Source organism: Gigantopelta aegis, chromosome 6 (assembly GCF_016097555.1).
Source record: "Gigantopelta aegis isolate Gae_Host chromosome 6, Gae_host_genome, whole genome shotgun sequence".
Classification (NCBI taxonomy): domain Eukaryota; kingdom Metazoa; phylum Mollusca; class Gastropoda; order Neomphalida; family Peltospiridae; genus Gigantopelta; species Gigantopelta aegis.
The window spans coordinates 25,923,695-25,947,669 of NC_054704.1; the positions used below are offsets into that span (position 1 = coordinate 25,923,695).

General features: G+C 35.6%; 1 protein-coding gene across 5 annotated transcripts in view; it reads right to left on the bottom strand.

Moving 5' to 3' along the window:
• Window positions 1–23,975, bottom strand: part of LOC121376524 (tyrosine-protein phosphatase Lar-like) — a 324,342-nt gene that overhangs the window by 252,889 nt on the left and 47,478 nt on the right. For all 5 annotated transcript variants that reach the window (XM_041504424.1, XM_041504426.1, XM_041504419.1 and 2 more), the window contains 2 exons: window positions 22,861–22,933; window positions 12,747–12,922 (listed from right to left, as the gene is read on the bottom strand). The gene's annotated coding sequence lies outside the window, so the exon portion shown is untranslated. The remainder of the gene's footprint in view (window positions 1–12,746; window positions 12,923–22,860; window positions 22,934–23,975) is intronic.

A 23,975-nucleotide genomic window follows, 5' to 3' on the forward strand; every position in this document is an offset into this window, starting at 1 on the left:
CACATGCATACCAAATTCACAAGCCCCAAGACCATTTGCTCAAACAATGTAACTGATGGCAAACCACCGACTACTAAGACAATGTTAGGGCATGCCCTATCATACTAACAGCAGGCAACACGAAACCTGATACAAACATTCTGAGAAGGTCATAAATATACATAATAGACTTGTCAATGTTGTTGCTAGCAGTATAATAACATACACAGATGTGTATGATAATGTCCGGTGTGCCAGTGGTGATGTCCGTTTATGATAACTAAACTATATAAGTACAAAACAAACTACCCCCAAAAGCTTTACTGATAATGCATTATTTCAATTGTATTTACAAGTCTTCTGCCAATCCCATATCTAAGCCCAGACCTGTTCTAAACACCCCTGGGACTGACATCACTAGTAATAAATGGGTAAGAACAGTCAATGGTCTGTTACTGTACATGCAAGTTTCTACTTCATCATGTGCTAATATATGCTATGTTTCTGATTTCTCAATCTGTCAAACTGACAGAACCTATAAAACAATTACTGTCCAGTCTTTGCCATGAGCAAAACCAAGGCGACCTGAAGATCACTCTTCTGAAATGGTGCTAGGAGGACAATCACTTGAAGTTTCAAAGTATGTGTATTAAAATGTTTATTGCAAGGTGATTAATTTGCCAGTCTTAAAACTTTCCAGGTGAGTGTGGAGGAGAGCAGGATCGAGTGAGAGAAGACTATAGTTTCTACCTATCAATTACCTAGCATGTGACACAGCCATAGTACATACAGTATGACTAAACTCTGAAGACAAAACTTACTCCAATCTATTTTCACATATAGAATTCTACTTTCACATGTAAAATAAAACATCAATTACTTAGCATGTGACACAGCCACAGTACATATAGTATCACTAAACTGATCTGAAGACAAAACATACTTCAATCTATTTACAAAAATAGAAATCTACTTTCACATGTAAAATAAACCAATCAGCCAATACCTTTCAAAATATTTTAACACAGTTGCAATTTCTGTCTTTGACAGAGTGAACAGAACCTGCCATTTAGATTCATCTATAAATCTGTATGTCACAATTTGCCTATTAATACCAGCCACGTTCACCTGACACGCGAACCCGTATCTTCATTAAGAAGTCAATTACCACCGAACCACATGGCATGGGGTGAAACATGTGTATTGGCTATAAAACTAGAGGGCTGCCAAAAACAATCAAGCAATGCGATTGAGAAGCTTGGTGTAATGTAACATTGGCTCAGCCAACACCTCACATGGATATTTGATCAGCAACAGGCCCCCCAAAGAAAAAAAACCTGTGATGATTAGAGATGTTGAAATGGATCTTTCTCTGTTTCACCTGAGCCACACCAAGTTGATTTGATTACCACTAAAACCACCCATAATGGTGAACACCTTTTACCAAAACACACTGGTGAAGTCTTCATTCACAGTAATGTCTTGTGCAAGGAAAAAACCTGCACCAAATTTATACCAGAAACTCCATTATGCTCATACCACTCATGTTTGTGTAAGAATAGTAGACACATGCCATTTTGTTTTTCTTCTTTTTTTTAATGATAAATATTTTCATTCTGTAATATACTCTTCAAAAAAAACGAAACGCAAAAGGGTTATAACTCCGATTTTATGTTTCCTACCGGTTCATGCTTTGTGAATATAAGGTCATTGCATGTCCCAAACACATTCCCACGGTTACATTCGATAAAACGCATCTACTGTACAATAAAGTTCCAAAATGTGAATATTCGCAAAAACGCAGCCATGTGCAAACCATGTCACCACTGCACGTGCATTGTCTGCACGTGCAACATGAACACTGACAGTATAAAAGTGCAGGGTGTTCGCTTGCCTGGCCTCTGTATCTGGCCGACAGTTGACAATCCAGGACATGCCACGTCTCCGTGAACCGCAGAAAAACAATGCCATCGGCCGACTAGACGCAGGCGAATCCAGAACGGCCGTTGCCAGGGCATTCCATGTGTCCCCAAGTACCATCTCCAGACTGTGGGACCGTTACCAGCAACATGGATCAACACGTGACCTCCCTAGATCCGGTCAACCACGGGTCACTACCCCCGGGCAGGACCGCTACATCCAGGTACGCCACCTTCGGGAACGATTGACTACTGCCACCTCCACAGCCGCAGCAATACCAGGTTTGCGCAGGATATCCGACCAGACCGTACGGAACCGCCTACGTGAGGTAGGAATTCGTGCCAGACGTCCAGTTCGAGGTGTCATCTTAACACCACAACACCGTCGACTCTGACTGCAGTGGTGCCAGATTCATCGACAATGGCCTCAACTGCGATGGAGACAGGTGTGGTTCAGTGACGAGTCCCGATTTCTGTTCCGACGTCATGATGGAAGATGTCGCGTGTATAGGCGTCGTGGTGAACGTTATGCGGCAAACTGCGTGCAGGAAGTGGACAGATTCGGCGGGGGTAGTGTCATGGTGTGGGCAGCCATCTCACACACTGGCAGAACTGACCTGGTCCACGTGCAGGGCAACCTGAATGCACAGGGCTACATTGACCAGATCCTCCGGCCACACATCGTTCCAGTTATGGCCAACGCCAACGCAGTGTTCCAACATGACAACGCCAGGCCTCACACAGCACGTCTCACAACGGCTTTCCTACAGAACAACAACATTAATGTCCTTCCTTGGCCATCGATATCACCGGATTTGAACCCAATTGAGCATCTATGGGACGAGTTGGACCGACGCCTCCGACAGCGACAACCACAGCCCCAGACCCTGCCCGAGCTGGCAGCAGCCTTGCAGGCCGAGTGGGCCACCATCCCCCGGGACGTCATCCGTACTCTGGTTGCTTCAATGGGCAGGCGGTGCCAGGCAGTTGTCAACACACGCAGAGGCCACACCCGGTATTGACTCCAGATGACCTTGACCTTGGTGATGTGTCCTATCACTTACTCACAATGGACTAGAGTGAATTGTGAACAATCCTGCAACATTTGGTAATTATCGGACTCACCATTCAATAATTAAATCAATTCTCCAAATGTTACGACAATGTGGTTTTGCGTTTCTTCTTTTGAAGAGTATATTATAAATTCAGGCAATAATTTGGTATACACTACAGAATCTCTTATGCTTAAACTGTTTGTTAAAAAGGACCATGTGGTCTGGTTGTAAGTTTACTAAATGTGTATAACACCAACATGATTTTTTAGCACATGATGTTGGTAGTCATCAATTACATTTATAAAGTATATATGGTACAAAAACAATGGCTGTAAAAATATGCTGACCAGTTTCTGGATACTAATGCATATAACTATCTTATAGCTTTGACACAAATGGAATTTGAATTTCATTGCAATAATTATGCTTGATGCATGAATAGCTCAAAATTATCATTGGGACATTGAAGATGTCCAAAGAAAAGGTATTAATATCAGAAAATAAGTCTGCTGTACCCTGTATAGAGGCTGTAATCAGTATTACATTTAAGATATTACATTTTAAAACAATGAGTAGTCATAAATAATTCACAGCTATGTTCACCAGCTTTACTTAACTTACTTATCTCAAAAGATCTTATGAATCTTTTTTGTCCATCGTGTATGAAAACTACACAGAATCATTGCATAAGAATGGTATTGAACTGTAAATGGTGTGATTTGCTCTGCATAATCCACTCACCACTATCCCTGCCAACAACTGATTTTCATAAATAATTTGAGACAGGAGAAGAAGCACTTCTAACCTCAGAATCACCGCAACTGTAATAGCAGCCTGCTGTTAAAATCCAAATGCAGGTTCAATCAAAAGGTTGGGATAGCAACTGCTGGTTTCCATGTCAACAATTCCATTTGTGCAGTTTAATTTAACTCAACCTCCACTTTCTGGTCAAGCTATAGAAGACCATACTGAATATTACCAGAACAGTCAGTGCACACTGTGTAACCAATTAACACTTGTTTACCACCAAACCTGTTTATAAAGAACACTGATAATAATAAAATCACACTTCATGAGCAGATGGCTTTTGGTGAGGCCATCTATAATAATGTATGCAGTGTTCTTTATTGACAGGTGGTCATTATGCTGGGTTTCTTTTACGACAGATTCCTTTGTCAGGCTTTTTGTCAGAAAATAATTTGAGAGTACATAATAAAAAGAAAACAAAACCTACTAGGTGGTTATGGGTTAGAATATTTTGAAATTGGACATTGCATTTTATGTACTTTGACAAATTTTAAACTGCAGTTCTCTTACAATTTTTCTAAAAAATAATAAAAATGTATCCATTAATTTCAAGATTTTAGGGTATGTAATTTTACCCTTCGTACCCTCTGACAGAAACTGATTGTATACAGCTGTGTTTTTCTATGTGAAGGGACAGATTGTAGCTCAATGGTAGAGTGCTCACAGGATCGATCAAGTATCTTAAAGGGACTGTCCTGAGTTTGCAGCCATTGTAAGATGTTTGCGATAACAAAGCCTTGTTGGCGACTACTATCTGTATATTGAATGTGTTTGCAGTCGTATTACTAATGTTTGTAGCACTCAGTTTTTACTTTAATTCGTGATATATATTTTTTCGTATGTACGAAATTATTGGGAGGTAAAATCCAGTCTGGGCTACTATAAGCATTAGGACAACAACAAACACCTTGTACACACAGACACTGATATTTTAAATAAGAAAATGTATTTAATTTGTATGTTACATCGTTAAAAAGGCTCTATTGGTTGGAACGATTTTACAATGATTGTAAACTCAGGACTGTCCCTTTAATATTTAGGGGGCCCCCCCCATCTCAATCAGTGCCTCATGAATGGCACATGATACTGAACTGTCCTGTCTTATGTTAAAGTCCATACAAAATTTCCCTTGCTGCTTTATCAGAAGTACCCTGTGTGTATGTTGTGGTAGCAGACTTTCCTGTTTTCTTTTGAACAAGTGTCAAAACAGCCATAGTGTAAACTGTACTGAGCTATAGTTAAACAAAATATTCCTTTCCTTTCCCCAGTGTGAAGGCACACTAAATTATGGCTAGAAATTTCAAGGTACACAAAAAGATATACTAATAAAAGTATTAATTATGTGTGTACAATATGTAAAATGTTGCATTACTTAAAAATCAATGTCATGGCATACCTTGGTCAGCATTATAGCATACCATTTGAAACACCAGTATATGGTATTACAATGAACCATAAAGACTATATACATTATCATGAATTGAAAGTGATAAAGAATGTTTCATATTTTGTTTCTGTTAAAGGAAAAGAGTTTTTTCAAGTCTTACCTTTTTCATCCATAAGAACTCAGAAATCACCTCAAAACTAAAAATGTATTCCAGGAACAGCAAAAACAAAAAAACTAAAAGATATATACATATATATACTACTCCTAACAAATTCCATAATCTTTGGTTTGCAAGTCATTCTCTGAGCACTAAATGATTAACAGTAAAACTTCTGAACAAGTAACTCTGGGCTTGCTTTAACAATGCACGTAATTTGAAACTGTTTACTGTGGTGTGCCAATTGCATAATTGGAGGAATTTTATGACTGTTCGAAAAAAAACAGACAAAGAAGAATGTTCACTTTTATTACTTCTTTCCGCTCAAGAATACTCTGTTGCTGCATAAACAATTACTTCAGTCATTAAAAGAGCCGAGATGAAATTGGCAAGCTGTGCAAAGTTCACATCAGTTTAAAAAACATGCCAAGGTATCACATAATTAGTAAAACTGGGAAACCATAAAGTGTTGGTACATGTAGCTATTAGTATGCTTCAATGAACTAACTCCTGTAAATTGTCTTTTCTGAAGCAGCTAGTAAATTATCTATTCAATCCAATTAGTATAAATCATCTATCTTTTTTTTTAACCAAACACATGATTAATGTTATTTACAGTCAATACTAAAAAATAATGTATCAAACTGTGCTTTGTAAATATTAAGTATCTTAGAATTATTAGCCAATTAACTGCAGCTGACAGTCAAGCTAATAATAAATTAATGTTACTTAAATCTAGAACTTCCTTACTTTCTTCCTTTCTTCCTTCCTTCCTTCCTTCCTTCCTTACTTACAAGTATTTGACATGTCTATATCCAATTAAGGTTTACAGACACTGTCCTGGGGATGAACTGCCTCTACAGGACAGAAACTTTAATAGCAAAGTATATGCATGTATATACTCTTGGCAAGGTTTCCAAAACATGAATGAATTCATGTCATGGCCAGACGTGCCCAAACCTTAAGTGGACTGGGTCATGGAAACACAGTATACCCTATCACTATCGTCATTAATGTTTCTGACTAACACAGTATTATGGAAGACAAACCCAGGTTCTAATTATGATACCTAATTTTAGCAATGTTTGGCTTGGTTAGTTTTTGGATGGATGATTGCCTGAGATTACCAACTGCTGTAGACCCTGCTATAGTCCGTCCCACGGGGAACACCTATTTTCATACTATGGAATTTACTATAAGTTATTTATTTCCGAGTCCATTGTTTTCTAAATTGCACACAAAAATAGTATATTTTTGTTATTTCCAAAACACTTTTACTTTTCTTTTTACGTCAAACTAAAATTATTTTTCAAAAACATTTATGTAGCAGGATGGACGGACTATAGTTTATCATCACTGGTATATTTCTGATTGAAATGGGGAAAAAAGATCTCTTGTGATTCCATAACAAATGTTGGTTGGGGGGGGGGGGGTTTATGGGGGAGGTGTGTGATATCAATGATACCCCTAGAGCACATTGATTTATTAAACATCGGCTATTGCATGTCAAACTTTTGGTAATTTTGGCTCATAGTCTTCAGAGGAAATCTGCTACATTTTTCCATTGGCAGCAAGGGAACTCCTATACATGCACTTTTATTCAGGAACAAGGACAATTCTTATGGTGACAGTAGGACATAAACCTTCTTTTTGTCCTGAATGACCAACACAGGCAGCCGATATGCATGCCCAGGGTAGTATGCTTGAACCTTAGTTGAATATAAGCTTACAAATAAGCAGTGTTCAAAATAAGCACTTGTCTGTTTGTCTTGACAAGTGAAAATCTGCTCAGACAAATAAAATGTACTTTGGTGGTTGTCCAGTGGACAAGTAAAAATGTTCAATGAAAGAAAAAAGAAAGAAAGAAATGTTTTATTTAACGACGCACTCAACACATTTTATTTACTGTTATATGGCGTCAGACATATGGTTAAGGACCACACAAATTTTGAGAGGAAACCCGCTGTCCCCACTACATGGGCTACTCTTTCCGATTAGCAGCAAGGGATCTTTTATTTGCACTTCCCACAGGCAGGATAGCACAAACCATGGCCTTTGTTGAACCAGTTATGGATCACTGGTCGGTGCAAGTGGTTTACACCTACCCATTGAGCCGTGCGGAACACTCACTCAGGGTTTGGAGTCAGCATCTGGATTAAAAATCCCATGCCTCGACTGGGATCCGAACCCAGTACCTAACAGCCTGTAGACTGATGGCCTAACCACGATGCCACCGAGGCCAGCATGTTCAATGAAGTTTCATTTTGAGCAATGAGAAACATAGTCCTTGTACTTGAATAAAATAAACTATTTATTTGGACAAGTAAAAATATTGTCGGACAACTCGATTTCTAAATGTGTTTGTCCAGTGGACTAACGAAAAATTCTGTTTATTTCTATCACTGATAAGTTATATTGTCACTTCTATATGGACAACAACAAAAAAAGAGAAGAAAACTACTTATTGTAGTATTTCTTTGGGTGGCCTATATAGGGAGGCTCCGCCCTCACATGCACATTATTACTGGCCAGTTTTAACTACTTTGTTGAATTTAATTTTATATAAGTATCTCTCAAAATGTTCACGAATGTCTGCATCACAAGTGTTTCTCATTTCCCTGTTAATCGTTAGATCTGTAGACGTGTTTATGAAGCAGAGGATTCTCCAAGAGTCGATATTTAAATGATTGCAAGTTCCACTCAAAATAACTCTGAAGCTCTTGAAGCTAATACCCCAGCAGGATTTTGATAAAGCTGTTTCGTGTGTAAGTGCATTTTTATTGTGCAAGCCATGAAATGAACTTTTGCCGAGGAAACTTGAAATCCACCTCTGTGCAGTCAGGTACTATATTATATTTCTACAACAGTGGGATTCTATTCTAGTGTCCATTGATCTTCAAATGATAAGAGCAGTTTTTTTAGTATTAATAAATAACAGAATAGTAAACAAGTTTCTTGATTAAATCACAAGGACACATGCAAAATTTAACAAAAAGGAAAAAGGTACCATTGTACTGCTAAAATGTTATCAAGTATTGATCAAGGAAGTCTCAAGAAATAATTACATGGCTGTTCTGATTCAAGTTGCCAAATTAGATGCTTTTGGGCTGGAGCAGTGTTTTAATCTTTTCTTTCCCCACCCCCACATTCTTTTTCTTTTTTAGTTTAAATGTTATTTTTTCTCTTCTTTTTTTCAATTTACATGTTTTTGGATGGATTCAAGGTTTTTGACATTTAATTTTGTTTATGTTTAAAAAAAAAAAAAAAATTTATTACAGTTTACATGTTCTTTGAAATGATATATCATTATGCCTCAGATGCATTAGCAACCAGTGTTTTAAGCTCTGGAAGTCATTTCCATTTATTGTTTTAAACATTTATAAATCAATATGCCTAAAAGTTTCTCCACCTGGAACTAATTTTACTTCTTTCTTTTTTTACTTCTTCTTTTTTGCTCTTTTTATTTTCATGTAAAAGCACTGTGAAATAATAATGTGAGTTATTAATTTAATTTTTTTTCTTCTAATGATTTATCAACAGAATCATGCAGAATCTAGGCAATGTTGTAGTTGGTTTTATTTGTTTTGTTTTGATGGTGGGTGGGGTGGGGTGGGGTGGGGTGGATGTCGGTTAGGTTTCTCTAATTTCATTGTGTCCATTTTCTGATAATACAACTGAACTTGACTAATGAAGAAATATCACATATTCTCAAAACTAAATAAATACAATGCTTCAGGATACAGACATTATTAGTTATTCATAAATAACATTCACTATTCGTTTTAATTAAAAATCTCCACATAAAATCAGACGAAATTGGGCTGTTTCACAGCACTGTGGAGAAATCAATAGGGTCTGTGGGGCAATGACTCATACCTATATTGTAAGTAATAATGGATAAGAAATCCTGCAGCTGCCCAGATTGCATTAACTACTGACCATCACCATGCCGATCAATTTGTCAACCATTTTAGTAACAACCAATTTACTTATTAGTGTGAAGAAAGGGTAAGGAATCCATATATAATTTTCCAGGGCCCATATTTTCAAAGCTGTCTTAGCGCTATGATATCGTAAAACTGTGCTAGTGACATCATAGCCTACAATGGTTTTACCAAATTGTAGTGCTAAGATAGCTTTGAAAATCTGTAGTGAGGATTTTCTATCAGTCTCCACTGTACCCATCATGTCTATAAGGGGGCGGGATTTAGCTCAGTCGGTTGAGGTGTTTGCATCGCAGGATCGATCCACCTCAGTGGATCCATTCAGCTGATTGGATTTTTTCTCATTCCAACCACCACACCACAATGGATAAAGGCTGTGGTATGTGCTTTCCTGTATGTGAGAAAGTGCATATAAAAGATCCCTTGCTGCATTAGGAAAAATGTCTACGAGTCAGAATTACCAAATGTTTGACATCCAACAGCCGATGATTAATAAATCAATGTGCTCTAGTGTGTCGTTAAACAAGCAAACTTTAACTTTCCAGATATTTCCCTCACCAACTGACTATACCAATGAACTTATCAGTTCAATTCCCTTTGTATGTAAATATAAGATAATATGGGCTATATTGTTGAATTCCAAATGTCAATATTTTAAAATTGTCATTTAATAAAGTAATAATCCCCCTCCCCCTTTCAAATACACTGGTAGACTGCAAAATTAACACGATTCTGTGCTTCCACAAATCCAGATTTTGGGTCACAAGATTAAGATTAAGAGATGGAATCTCAAAATATCTATAAAAAATCATGGTACTGGCAGAATCCTAAACAAAAATTTCCAAGTTTATAAAATCCAGAATCCCGTCTTTAGAAAGTGAATCCAATTAGTACACTATAGCAGTGGATCCAGGGGGGTGAATAGGGTGGCTAGCCACTCCCTCCCTTCCTGGGCATTTTTTGTTCAGGAAGATGCATATGCATTCTGTTAGCGAACATAATATGCATCACCTTGTTGTCATTCAGGTGTACAACTGAACCGAGTATGACAAAATTAAATCATTTTCTATATACCGTATACACAAATATTTTTGCAGCTAAAATAATTTGCGATCGAGCTTTCATTTTTAATTTTCGTGACTGTGTCCTCCGATAATAAAATCAATTACCCATATTTCATTTGCCAAACTCTTTTCAATGACGATTTCACACACACACTTGGACATGTTACTATGCTGTCAGCGAGATGTCAATGTTGTATGTATGTCTGATAAGACATGTTATCGATAGAACACGCACATGTGATACAGAAAACTGAAAAACGCAAATATCAGAAGAAATAAATTTTAATCACTGATGGTACCCACAAACTTCCATTCAAGGTTGCAAAGAAAACAAACAAAACTGAGATTATATAACAACAGACTTACACCCAACTGTGTGTCACTTCGATCAAATCCATGTGACCATGCAGGTTTACAGAACCATGTGACCTTGTGGATAATTTGGTGGTAAAGACAAAGTGCATACGAAACTCGGTATAATTTAACAGGTACCTCTGATTGCTTGTCTTTTGTATCCATGAAAAGTATACCAAATCGGAAATAACTTTGCGCGTAATTAAATTCACGGTGCTGTCAACGTGTTCGCGATTTTCGCGGTATATTTATTCGCAAACATTTTTGGTGTGAATCAGGAAAACGCCAAAATATTTTCAACTTTACGGAATTATTAATTATGAATTAGATCTTCAGTAATCAGTGAAATAAGGCTCTAAAAGGTCCAGAATGCTGAAACTTCAGGGGGGCTTTGCCCCTGGAACCTTCACCATGGTTCAGCCCCCACCGGTTCACTCCATCCCAGTCCAGCCACCCCCTCTTATTATTTTCTAGATCCGCCATTGCACGACATCCTTTTATTAATATTAACCCTCACAATCTGCATGCTTAATTCACTAAAGATATTAAACAAATATATATACACAGAGAAACCCCCAAAATCAGACTCCCGGTAAATCAGAAGTCCCTCAATACTGGATGTTTTATATGATCCTTTATTAAAAATTAATACAAAACAGAACCCTCTAAACCAGACACCCATTAAAACCAAATGATTTACTTGGTCCCATTGGTGTCTGGTTTAGATGGGTTCCGTTTTGTATTAATTTTTAATAAAGAATTGTGAAAAACATCCTTGCTCTATCTCATTCTAAACTGAAAGGACAACATTCCCACATCCTGATTAGTATCTATAGTAGAGCAAGGTCAAGTTGACATCATATTTACATTATCACAGTTCTATATACCTGCATTTTTTATTATTTAATCATCAAATATTTATACTGTTAAATGTATTATTCATTCTTTTGTTGATATACTAGTCTTGGTCTCGTCTAGTCTTGCACCATGCACCTATTATTGTGTTCACCAGGATATACTCTACAAATTGCTAATTTTACCTTTATAATCGACATCACTGCTCTTTCCGACACCCAGCGGCCAAAGTTTTTCTTTGTGTCGACCAAGGCCTTTTAAATTTAATACTAAGTAACCATTTTAAAATTTTTACAATTTGTGACATTTGAAAAAATAAGCTCCAAGTTTTGTCAAACAAAATGTAAGCTCAGGAATAGCAGGAAAATTGATTTTCAAAAGGTCATCAGATCTCCCAACCTCACCAATGGTCCACTGGGAATCAACAGGTCTATTTTATGAACACTTCAGTTTTAAATTCCTGGCAAGACTACTGTGTGACTTTAGGGCATAATTTTGGGGAGAAAACTTCAAGTGTCATTAGGAAACTCTGTTGGCAAATATAGTGAGCCCGACACCAATCTAGCAAGTCAAACAGTGTGCCATAATAAAACACCATAATAATGACATGTCTTTTAGTAAACTGTCTACATTATTCTCATATTTTATCATGAATCTTGCATTTTGTTTTGTTATAAGACAAGTATTCCTCAACAGGTTAGTAGAGTAGTATAAACCAATGTTACAAATGACTGTGCCCGATTTTTACTTGAAACCTTTCAACTAATTATATGTTATGAATAAAATCTCAAATTGACATAAACTGGGAAAACAATATCTTCTTTTTTTTTCTGTACAGTACATTTTTTCTTTTCTTTATTAAATTAAATTTCAAAAATGACATTTTACCATCAGACACGATGTAGGAGACTGTCATGATGTAAGAGACTCAAATGTAATAAATGTTAAGAGCATTCAGTGTGGTTTTTTGTTACTCTCCCAGTTTTGTTGGTGGGCCCATTGGGTTATTTCTCATTTTATCCAGTGCTCCACAATTGGTGTAACAAAGGCCGTGGTATATACTATCCTGTCTGTGGAATGCTGCCAATCTGAAATAGTAGTCCGTAGTTGTGGGTTTCTTCCCTCATTATCTCTGGGGTTCTTAACCATATATCCGATGCCATATAACCGTAATTAGAATGCACGCATCAAGTGTGTTATTAAAAAAACATTCCTTGCTACTTACCTGCTATTCAGACGACTGGTCTAAAGACAAGCAACTTTAGTACTCCTGATCAAACTGACAAGCTAATACACTAGTTGTTGATGGACAGCTCTACTCTGTACATGTGTCCATCGTTCCAATCCATCAAAAGGTGAAGACAGAGTTGATAAAATATCCACTGAATATCTGCATTTTAACTGCAAAGACAGAAACAAAAAAGGTATTCATTTCTGGATGGCAGTACTACTATGATGATAGACAAGTCACCATCATGCTTGCTTTCATGCAAAATACTGGAGGCCCAAATTATTTTTACTTCAATGACAGCAATATTAATATCCATGGCAACGGCTACTGTAACGAATGACAACATTTATGTTGAATGCATTTCCTTCAGTGTACCTTCTTTCTTTTTTTTCCTTCAGTGTACATAACAAAAACACATAAAATCTACTTTGATTTAGTATAAATTAATAATTTACCAATTCTTACCTGTCTAACGACTTAATCCTATTTTTGATTGGTGTCAAAGTAATAGTGTAAGATACTCTGGACAAAAAGGGTTATTATGGATATAGAAAACAAAATATTTATTTAGTTTTAATTTTAAAAACACCAACCCCCAACCCCTCCCCCACAAACAAAACAAGAAAACCCACACACACACAAAAAAAACCCCACATGGTACTTGTGTCCATGACATTAGTATGAAGAAGAAAAGAAAATCAGTTTTGTTTACATATTTTTTAACTCTAATAAACTTATTAGTAAAAAGTAAATAGTGTTTAACTACATTCATGTATGAGAGCTTTTTTAATTAGCAAGGTTAAAGGAGAGGACAATTAAGGCATTTGGCCTGGTATTCATATTCAACGATATATAATGCACATTATTGCTTAATATCAACACGTATAATCGTATAGTTAATTAATAAAACGGTTAAATGTGACGGCTATTATATATAACAGGCGCAGCAATTTTGTACCATCTCAGTGAGTACGCCCTCTGGCGAGCTGGTGGTTACGTAATACTTAACGCGTAACGTCAGGAATGAGCCTTAGAACTAGAGAAACACAATCTACCTGGTTTTTGCGGGATGATAAATAGTCATACATTGCAAATGTTCTGTAATAATACACATCCCAGTAAGCCAGCAATAAGTATATCCAGCACTATATATATTATTTTTCAATACAAAATAAAATACCATTGTCAAAGTGGCTACACAACAAGTCGAAATAATTAACAATGTTTTGCCCATGCATTAACCTACGTACTGAAATAATACACGGAGTGTTTTCTTAGTTAATTGGTCTATGCTGTTAGTTGCTTCTACCTGTGATTCCTGATTGGCAGGTGTGTATTTGATTGGTAACCAGACAAGCCAATTAATTGACGCTGTCTAGACACAAAAATACATACCGGTATTGTGGAATATTACCTGTCGCCCCTAAAATTGTAATGGACATGGTTTATTACTGTAAATAGTTCTGTAAAACTACTGATTAAGTAGACTTTTCCATTTAATACCACAGAACTGACCAATTACGTAGTCCCAAAGAAAAGAAAATTATCACTTGGGTATTGTGGGTTGTCGTTTTTGCTCCAATGTAGCATATCAATAGGCCTAATAGTGTACATTTTTTCTTTGGATTATTTAACAGAGAAAAATACTATAACCCCATCTTGTTCCATTAATGCAACTTGAAATATATTTAGTTAAATAGTTTATTATATTATTACGTCATTTATGCTGTTTTACAAGTCAGGTTGATCAAAGAGAAGCGCCTTGTCGAAAATTTCTGCTTTTGTTTATACTGTACATACAGGAGATGGTCAGGAGCTGACGTCACTTCGTCCCAAGCTATCCCACCGGACGTCACAAAAACTAAACAAAATGGCTGCCCCCAGTTAGCAGGAATAATCATGAGTTTTTTATTAACTCTAAAATTACGCGTTTTTCATTTCCTAAAGTGTCAGTATGTGTTGGTGGTCCGGGTATGCATCTTTCCAACACATAAGGCTCTTGTTTGAGTTGACCCCACCTTTAAACAAAATGTCACACTAAATAGTAATAACCGTTCCAATCAATATTTTCTTGGTTATGCAAATGTTCATATGTGTTAAATAAAATGGCTAAATTTCTGTTTTTATGTGTCACGGTGGTCTCATTAGAAATTGTATACCAACAAGTAGCCTCTTCATGGAATAGTCCAGATTTGAATGGAATCAAACTAACTGATCAGTGTCAATAAAACTCCATTAAATCAAAACCATTAGCAGCTTCTAGACACCTATCAACACACAATTATTTGAAATGTAAAAATATTTGTATACCAATCCCCCATCCATGAAACCTGCAATCTATATAACTTCAAGACTGGCTTGTAAATGAAAGACAGGAGTTTGGCTGCCAGAAGTGTCAGAGTTTGCAAAACCTTTTTGCTTTGGCCAGAAGGAAAGAAAAACACATTTGAGCACAAGGAAATTGTTTGTGCCATGTGGAAAAGATGAAATGTAAAACAAGACTGGCGGAGCTGGTTGTTACTTCCTAGAAAACAGGGCACAAACAGCTGTGTCAAGAAAATTACCCCTAATGGTAAAAATAACCATGATCTTCATAATATATAACTGAGTTGGGCACCCTGAATGTCAACAGAGAGAGCACTTTTTAAAATTGTTTTCTGTAATCTGCCTTAATAAAAATTATCCTAATTTTTCTTTTTAGCCATATATATATCTTATCATGTTTTGCTTTTTGCTAGTATAAGAAAAGAAGAAAACAAAAAGCATGTTAGGATGGCACAAGCAAAATAATTTTCAACAGAATTAAATAAATTTATAACTACATGTAGGTCTTCTATTTTTCATTTATGCATTTTTTGTGTGTGGTGCATTAGAAAGGTTGACTGGTTATCAATATGAGTGTTTCCATTGGAATAGCCTGTGATGTGCCCAAAACCACACGAATGGCAAATGGCTCTTAGAGTGGAGGAAACCTGCTACATTGTTTTATTAGCAACAAGGCATCCTTTACATCACTTTCTCACAACCAGGACAGCACATATCACTGCTTTTGATATACCAGTTATAAGGCACTGGTTCGTAAACTCAATACACCCCACCCCACCCACCACATATCCACACTCTTTGAATAACACAGTAAGAGTTAATGTCAATAAAGTATTAAAGATCAGTTTTGAAATATAATAATTACTGATTATCCAAAATATATTATACCACTACGAACAACAAATATTACCATTAATCTAAAACACACAAGCAGGTCAAGGATGTTAATATTCTTTATTTAGGACCATCAGGAAAATGCTTGACACCTGATCATGTTTAATGAAAATTCTTGGTTTATAAAAATCCACCAGCATTTTACAATTGCTTCCACTGCAGCCTATCAATTCTCAGAATCACATGAATTCTTATATCCAAACACAATCTGTTGAAAAATATAGTATAGCCAAGAGGAAACACAAAATATTTCACTCAGCAGTCCTTGAAGTGGTGTCCGATAGCTTTTTTCAGCACATCCAGCATTTAAGAAGTATTTTAGAATGAGAATTGTTATCACCAACAGGCAGAGAATGTTTTGTATCAACAGCCCCAATCTTTGCATGGACAGGCACCAATTTCTAGTGTTACAATCATGTTACTAGCATGGCACATGCAGACGCCAAGTCACAAACACTTGCATCCACGTCTAGCAGGAAATGCAGAAAATAATTCATCATGGAAAAAGATAATCTGGATCTGCTTCACATGTCTTCAACCATCGCAAGACAAATTATTCACATGTGGCAACAGCCATGCTGCCAGTGCTGTAAGTGGCAAAGTAACATGAAAAACATGCAAGACAGGCACAGGTTAGAAAAGAAAAGGTAAAAGAAAATTCTTGGGCAGTCCGACCCCCCAAAAAATATATACATGGATCTCATACAAATATGTGCCCCCCCCCCAAAAAATGTTTTAATATAAATCATTGTTGGGAACAGAAGCAGACTTCATGTTAGGTAATTAATATACTGTTTAAGATATAAAGCCAAACATGCTGTAATGACAGTTTGTCAGATATATTGGTTATTGGAAATGACACTTTTAACCTTTATAAAATCTTCTTTTTTTAACATCAACTGTCACATGGCAGTCAAACTAACAACAAGTTTAAGAGTCACTCTGTCAGCAATAATTCTTTATATATGTAATACTTGTACCTGGTAAAACAGTTTTAAAATATTCTCTATGTGTCACCCTTTTTAAAGGTATGAATCCTACTCTTAAACTAACCAATAAACTAATGTCTGTATTACTTACTGAGAGGTTTTCAAGAAAATGTAAAAGTATAACCAATGGTTACATGCAGGGTTTCTGCTAGAAATTTTTGAATATGGCGCTATGGAATTGAATATTTACAATATGCGTGCTGAATGCAACTGCAGTTGACAGGAAGTATGGTGGCCTTCCCCCAGAAAGAAAATGGGTTAGGTTTAGGGTCAGGGTTAAAAAAAAATCATAATTGTGTCAAAAGATTAACTTTAAAAAATTAAATCTGCAACCATACCCACTTTACCCTGTGACAGACACCTTGACATGTACACTTCAGGGCCCAGTTGTTCAAAGCATGTACTTAAATTAACCCTGGGTTAATACAAAATAAACTTTAGATTTGATCATAAATAAATTCCTTTTAATTATTTTTGCAGAAAACCCAAAATAAACTATAGATATGATCATATATGGATACCTTTGGTTGTTCTAAATCAAATTTCAACATTATGTTTTCAATTCTTATTTGTATTGATGTAGTCCTTGGTTTTGAAAATTTATGTTAACCACTGGTTAAGCTAAGCAGTGTTTGAACAACCCAACCCAGGATTATAAGTTGACAGGTACATTTACTGTTAGGTTTCAGGGTCCTAGCTTCCATATACGCAGGTACGCAAATGCATACCACCTGAGATTACAAATATTTTTTTTAATTAAAATATATGATGTAAATACGTATATGCTCTATGCCAATAGCGTTTTATTCCATCACCAAAAACATCTGCGTACCATCTGAAAATCCCAAGCTAGGCCTCTGAGGTTTACAGTAAGGTTTAGGTTTAGGTATTGTTTTGTCTTGGCAAATAAACATTACATGCAAAAAGGCAAAATCACTAATTAGAGCCCAATTAGACATATTAAATTTGAAAATGATGCATAGGTAAATTATTTAGATAATAAAATATTCATAAATATTTAGTTTAATGTTTTTTCTATGCTTATTGACACCTAAATTTAGAAGTTATCTTTTTATGAATCTTGATAAAATTCTCACAAAATGCATTATGGTGGCAATTTAGTGATTTCCTGTGTCAACATTTCATGGCTACAGTATTTCTATTTTCATTCAAGTACCCATTTATCATAGATTATCAGTTATTATGGGTTATCGTGAAATGTAGAAGTTTGACAGTTTGATTTCTATTGGTATAATATAGTGCAGGGAATCTGGTAAAAAAAAAAAGTGATCGATTATCAGTTTGCATAATCAACCATAATCATTTAAATGTGCATTATGCTTTGGAAATTAGTATCTGTATGTATATACGTAAAGAGTAGGCCTATCAATTACATGTAGCTGTGTGTTAAATAAAAACATCGCTGTTTCTCTATGAATAAAAAATAAAAGTAAACTGACTTTAACAGTTAAATGATTCATTAGTGCACCCTGGACCATAGAAAAAGAAGGGAAATAACTCTATTATACTAAATTATAAAATATGTAATCAATTACAATAATTAGTCACTTCGGTCAGCTTGATCAATGAGTATAATTATGCTTGATTAACAAGTTACCAGTTGTGTATTATTGCAACACATGCATCACTGTCTATCTCCATGGTTATGTTTTCAGTGCATTATTGATACTATCATGAAAAACTTAAAAAGAAAAAAAGCATTAATAATTTTTAAAATTCAAAATTCAAAATTTTAAAAATTCAAATAAACAACCAAACAAACGCAACCAAATATCTATCCACAAAAAAAGCTCACAATGAACAATAAAACCACAAAAGAAACAAGTAATAGTGTTGTCTGTAAATAATTAATATCAATCACACCAAAAAAAGACCAGTTCCAATTGTTAATGGTCAACAAGAAAATGAAATACTGTTCTCTTGAGACATGAATCATCTGAGCTGTTAATCCGAGAATGGGGCTCTGTGGTTAGAGTGATCACATGAGGTGTGCTGACTAACACTGTAAGATTCATCCTCCTTAGAATACCAACTCATGCAGTGGGGTTTTTGGGGGGGTTTTTCTATTCCAACTTATTTTCCATGACTGGTACATGTATATCAAAGGTCATGGTATGTGTTATTCTGTCAGAAATTCCATATAAAAGATCCCATGTTATGACTAGCTACTTCAATGGCATAGGAAGGTGCCAAAAAAAGGGGGGGGGGGGGGGGAGACACTTTTATATTTACACTTTTACACTATTATATAGCAAATATAAAGCAAAATATCATGCCCCGCTTGCCTCCCACCCACTTCCTATGCCAGTGTACTTGTAGCATCTTAATATAGTCTGGTTCAGGAAATAAGGTTTTCATTTAAAACTTTGATGATTATATGTAGGTTGACCATTGCACTATTTAAATAGCCCAGTGTTTTGACTTCATTTGATGTTTTTACTGTTAACTAATAACAATTGTGCATGTTGTATTTTGTCACTTGAAAATGGGTTATGTAACAGCAAGACAATGTTCTGGTTAATAGTGCGCAATTCAAAATGTATGTGGTTAGTCTATATTGATTTTGTGCATGTCAGTTACCAAGTAGTTGTACTGAGCTTTAGAATAATGGCAGACACATTTTCTTTCGATATATATTATGGCACAGAATTTATTCTGACAGAGTAATTCATTGAAATGCATGTAAAACTGAATGGTGGTATGCAACCAAATTTGGGTAGTCAGACTTAAAACAATGTGTTAAAAGGTGGGTGGGGTGAATATTAATTAATTTTTGTCAGAATAAGGTCAGAAAGTGGTAGTGGCATCAAATGTTTTCCTTTAGCCTAGGTTTGGCAATTAGCTCCTATCATGGCTGCATTGTGAATGTTTAGCTTTATGTAAAGGTTTTCGTATTCAGCTGTTTTTCACAAACTACTGGTAAGTTGTAGAGCAACAAAACATTGGTCATAGCTGCACCTATGTTCATGGTAATTAATGTATATTATTAATAAAAAATACTTTTTAGTAGTAGTATTTTAAAGAACTAGATGAATTTTACATCACAAATTACACCAAACCATATTGTGGTATGGCCATTAAAGGCATACTGTCACAGATTTAAGGACCTTATTTCTCTAATAATGAATATAAATCAAAATTACATTAATTTTTACAGACCAAATCTAGCTATTGCATCACTTTAACTACACCATGATGGCGTGAAATCCATGTCAACCCTCTCAGCAATGTTAGTTTTTGAATTATGGACCATTGCCATAATTCAATTATTTTTATAAAATATCACTAATAAATGGAATATGGTGGTTACATAGATGGTTGAATAAAGTACATTTAGGGACAAATCAAATATATATATTTTTAAGTAATACTTTGTTAGACCATGTAATAGGTCAGTGGTCTGTGACAATATGCCTTTAAATGTTCCTTTATCTTTAGGTAAATTATATGTAATATACCTCTTTTCTAGTGAGTTCACATGTATTTAAAAGAAATGTTACAAATAACTGCAGACTATACACATTTTTTTTTTTTTATATATCTATCTTCACTAAAATAAAATGCAACACAACAGAAACTTGACACACCATAAATCCTTCTGTGCATTACTACACCCCATTTAATCCCACAACTCCGAAACATCCATAAACAAAAAACAAGCATCAAACCATAAACAATTTACAAAAAGCTCATGCATTATTCCACAACAGCACGAGATAGATAATTTTTAACACCCTGGCTTCAACACAGAGATTCTGTGAACAAAACAAGTTAATTTTGAAACAATAATAGGGTACACAAATACTAATGGTACAATGGTTTTTTATGGGGGTTTTCACAAGTGTGTTGAAAAAAAACACCTGAACATTTACAAACACATCTTTTTAGTGTTGCAAAGCAACATAAGGTCCATGCAATAAAAAGAAGCATCCTCAGTAACATTCATACTTCATCAGAAAACAACAGGTTATAATACCTTGTTGCCATTTTTCTCGCAAGTATGCTGAAAGGGGGAAAAACGTCTATGTTTATACTTACACACCTCTTTAGCACGGTAAAGTCCATACAATAAAATGAAGCAGGCGAGATAAAGTGCCCACAGACTCGGAAAGCTCACCACTATCAGCTGTGAGATTCTCGGTGCCAAAACTTTGTAATGCAGCACAGAACCTGTGCATTTCAATCAGCCCAGCCGAAGATCCTGGGCAGTTGACATGTGTGTGTGTGTGTGAGGGAAGGGCTTACAAGAGTGAGAGTGTGAGTTTTGTACTGATGACATTTCAAATGAAAACAATAGATAGTGCTGTACTGATGACATTTGAAATTAAAAACACCACTTGGGCTGTATCAGTAGTAGAAACATTAAACAACATTCATCTATTTCACACCCAGACACCCATCACCTTTGGCAGACATGGGCAATAACAACTAGAAATACATACATGTACATGCATGCTTGGGTGGACATATCTTTCAAACAAAGGTCAAAGTTGAAAATAATGTTTTATGAACTTTATCCAAAACAAAATGTGGACAAAAATTAGTAGTTTATAAACAAATACCAATCCAAAATATACACAGAGATGTCACAAATTATATTAGGACATTAAAGGTTGTATTTGAAAACAAAAAAGTTTTTTTGTAAATAATTTCAGTTTGGTTTTATATAAGAAGAAAAATAACAGTGTGAAATTTTAAAAAACAATCGGCTCAGAAATAAATAGATTGTAGTAGATTCCATAGTATGAAAAAAGGCGTTCCCTGTGGGAAGGAGTATAGTTCTGAGGACACTTACAAGTTAATAAAACATATCTCTACAGATTTCTTATTCACAATTATTTAATGTTATCATTAATTTTTAGTACTTTGACACATAAAAAAACCCCACATCTGATCTCTCCCTGCCAAACCCCACCTAACAATATTCTGATACAGCTCTATACTGATTAACTATAAATGATCAAAATTACATTGTTATAAAGACATAAAATTATTGGAAGCTGTAAGAATGGTTTTTCATGAGTTGACACGTTTCGTAAGAATGGCACTGGACACTTATAACCAATAACAACTAACCCACTGTCCTGGACAGACAGCCCAGATAGCTGAGGTGTGTGCCCAGAACAGCGTGCTTGAACTTTAGCTGGATATAAGCACGAAAATAAGTTGAAATGAAAAAGGACACAACTGTGCAGCACCAGGGTTTCTGACAGAGGGTAAAACGGGTATGGTGTCATATCCAAAATGTTTGCAGATTTGTTTTGTTTTGTAAGTTAACCTTTTGACAAAATTAATGACGCTTATCATTACTGTATGATGTTCTTAACCCTAACCGTAACCCTATCCCTTAACCTAACCCATTTTCTTTCTTGGGGACAGCAGGTGCATGCAGCACACACATTGTAAATATTAAATTTACGCCTTACCCAAAAATGTCTTTCTGGCAGAAACCCTGGTGCAATTAAAGGAAGTAGCTGGGTAATCGTTCCCCATTGGGGTCATACTCTTGGGAGACATGCCCATAACGGCATCTGTAAAGTGTGTTAAACTCTATTTAAGTGGCTTTACACATTGAGTAATTTTGACATATAGTCTTAGAGAGGAAACCCGCTACATTTTTACATTAGTAGCAAGGGATCATTTATATGCACCATCTCACAGATGGGATAGCACATACCATGGCCTTTGATATATCAGTCATGGTACACTGGCTGGAATGAGAACTAACCCAATAGGCCCACCAACAGGGATCAATCTCAGACTGACAAGCATTTTACCACTGGGCTACGTCCAGCTCTTGGGATTTTAAATGAGTTTTAAGATAAATGTATCTTCAGTAGGTAAAGACAGACTTGTAAACTTAAAATAAAATATGTTACCTAACACTGGGTGAAAAAAGACTTGTATCCACCGCTGTTCAGTTGACGATCTGCATTTCTGAAGTAATATAATCTAAACGAAAACAGAAAAGAAATATTATACAGTGTTCGAGATTAAATTTCTTGGCCAGTATCCCAAATGGATACTAACATTTCAAAATCTGGTATCCCACCTGAGAATTTAGTATTATATGGCATCTCAGTGGGATACTGGGTTCTTGAAGTCTGGTATCCAAAATTAAATTCTGGTATCCCCAGGATATCGGGATACCGTTAATCTTGAACACTGTTATATCTGTTTAAAGTTGAAATAGAACATTTAATTTATAGAGAACTTAAATAACACAGGCTGTAAAACAAACAATACAATTGTGTATGCAGCAAATGGCACTATTACACCATTAGACCGACATGTGTACAACATCTCATGAAGTTATCTTGTACGGTTTTGGAGTGGTGCTCTGGAAACACTATCAGACAGACAGACGGATGGATGAAGAGTACCCGTTTTAATATCCCCACAAATCACATTGCAGGGTGCAAAAAGGGACTTGGATGTGGAAGTGGATAGCAAAAGAAGTTTAAAGTCTAGCTATTAGTATGGTGAAATATCAACAAAATTCCAAGGTGAAATGGGAAAGGGAGCAGCAAGATTAAAGGGGGGAAAAAAGCACTTTAAAGCCTGGATATACATGTTATTAGAATAAATAAAGGGTTATGTTTAGCCTATGTACATCTTTTGATGTAAACATTAGTTATAATTTCAGCCATTGAAATCATTACCAACAGCAGCTGTCTGCAGATATCACTGTTAAACACAGATATCACAACTATTACACAAATGAAAACAAATAATAATTCAAACAACAGCCAAGTACAAAAGATATTGACAAGATCAAAGAATAATTTTTTGAAAATGATGCAGGTAAGATTTCACTAATAAAACAGCAACCTTTCCTACATTGCATTGTAAACACAGACTCATTGGCAATATCAAACAAGCTTCTGGGTATTATCAAAACAAACAGTTAAAATGTGTGCCGATCAGCAAGGTTCAAGTAAGAAAACCACACCCAGTCATCATATACTGTATATCACTTTCAAATTTAAAATAT